The sequence below is a fragment of the Gymnoscopelus braueri genome (assembly GCF_963280865.1).
Source record: "Gymnoscopelus braueri genome assembly, chromosome: 12".
Classification (NCBI taxonomy): Eukaryota; Metazoa; Chordata; class Actinopteri; order Myctophiformes; family Myctophidae; genus Gymnoscopelus; species Gymnoscopelus braueri.
Window position 1 is genome coordinate 48,125,994 of NC_137614.1, and position 2,500 is coordinate 48,128,493.

The window sequence follows — 2,500 nt, forward strand, 5'->3', positions numbered from 1 at the left end:
TGGAAATTTGTTGCAAATCTTTGAATATATATATATTTTTAAAGCGAACATTTATAACTCAACTTACGTTGTGGTTCTCAAACTCTTTCATGTCAAGGACCCCCAAAATTATATGTATTTGACCGCGGACCCCCATCTCAAAATATGTTGTTCCAGGGACCCCCCAGAAGCAAAGATTTGAGTTACAAATGTTCGCTTTAAAAATATAAATATATTCAAAGATTTGCACACATTTTCACGATTTAAGAACTCGGTGCCGTGCTATGAGCTTGTAGATCTGCCATTTTTGAATAGCCAAAGTATAGAATAATGCTTAAAGTGGTTACACAGATGCGTTCCCGGTTTTGATGGATTAAAGGGTAGGGTAAGTGGTTTTATTTAGTGTTAAATAGCTCTATATTGTGATAGTACTCATTGCTATAGAGTGTTTGTTCAGTAACAGGAGTCTCCATGTCTCTCCAGCTCTTCAGTTAAAGACAAAATGCATTTACAGGTCAGGATACCAATTTTATCCAATCAGGAGAGAGAACTCATACAGGGGCACAGAATTAAAAAAAAAGTTAAATTGGAAAGATGACACAAAGAAATGAGCAGACACACTATTGGAATTGGAACACTATTAAAATGAAGCTGATAAAGGGGTACTCTCTCCTGATTGGATAAAATTGGCAACCCACCTGACATTTGAAAAAAAAAAACTGTTTATTAAAGAGCTGGAGAGACGGGGATACGTTATAGGAAATGATTTATGTCAGAATGTAGAGCTTCAATCTGAAAGTGTTCACGGCCCACCCATCTGGGTGGGCCGCGCGCATTTTCAGAGCATGTCAATTTAAAGGGATAGTTCCAGGGGGTCCCCAGAAAAATGTGTTAGTATATAGTGTCACAATAATTGTAACCTTTTATACTTTGGCTATTCAAAAATAGCAGATATACAAGCTCATGGCGCGGCACCGAGTGCCGCGCCATGAGCTTGTAGATCTGATATTTCTTTTAAATCTAGACCATTTTTTTGCAAACTTTTGAATATATATATATTTTTAAGCAAACATTTTTAACTCAAATATTTGCTTCTGGGGGTCCCTGGAACAAAATATTTGAGATGGGGGTCCGCGGCCAAATACATATAATTTAGAGGGTCCTTGACATGAAAAGGTTTGAGAATGAGAACCACTGCGGTAGGAGACACAAAGAGTCTCCTTTGTGTCTCCTACCGGAACCGTCGCTTACTGGTCCGCTGGCTTAGGAATGCGACAAAAACAAAAAAACATCCATGAATTCAAGTCTCCAGGGGAGAGACTCATCGATTTTTTTGGGTGAACTATTCCTTTAATAGAACTAACATTAAGTTCCTATTTATCGGTAGGCTATCACAATGAAAATTGAGTTTTAAAGAAAAATACCATGACATAATCTTTTAACCATTAATGTTATATTATCACTAAAATCGTAGTGTTTTGCCAATTAACCCATTAAGACCGGGAACGCATCTGTGTCATTTTAGATTAATTTGGCTATTCAAAAATAGCAGATATACAAGCTCATAGCAGATATACAAGTGCAGATATACAAGCTCATAGCAGATATACCAGTGCAGATATACAAGCTCATAGCAGATATACAAGTGCAGATATACAAGCTCATAGCAGATATACCAGTGCAGACATACAAGCTCATAGCAGATATACAAGCTCACATCTACAAGCTATGAGCTTGTAGATGTGCATTTGAAAAATCTTGATCATTTTTGCAAATCTTTGAATATATATATTTTTAAAGCGAATATTTGCTTCTGGGGGTCCCTGGAACAACATATTTTGAGATGGGGGTCCGTGACATGGAAAAAGTTTGAGCACCACTGATATAGCAACATACGTTTTTTCAGAAAACTGCTAGGATTTAGAAGACATTTGTAGATGCGGGGGGGGGGGGGGGGGGGGGTGGCTCTTGAAATATCATCACGAGGGCCCACCAATGGGCCCTCTCCGGCCCCACAGGTTGAGAACCACTAGCATATATATATATGTGATGTGCTCAGCTGTAATGGCTGGTGAGCTTGGGGTTTCACCTTGGCACCGGCGGCGCTCGCCCTGGCAGCGGCTTCCGCACGCTTCCCTCTCTGCCAACACTCTCTCTCTCTCTCCACCGGCGCTGCTTTCCGCACCACCTGTAACATATGCCTCATTTCTCTGACTCTGGGGCCACTAGAGTTTCCAGAGAGCTCCACGGGCCACAAGATATCATATACACATCCCTCCTATAGAGAAACCTTCCATAATGTGAGTTTTTTTTCTCTCCTTTTGAGGCGAGAGTGCGGACAGAGAAATGTTATGGTAATCACACACACAGATGTAAGCTACTATATCCGCCGGCCTCGTGTGAATGTCTTGATGCCATGCGCGCGTATTGCATCCAGTGGTGGAAAGTAACTAAGTACATTTACTTAAGTACTGTACTTAAGTACAATTTTGAGGTATTTGTACTTTACTTGAGTATTTCC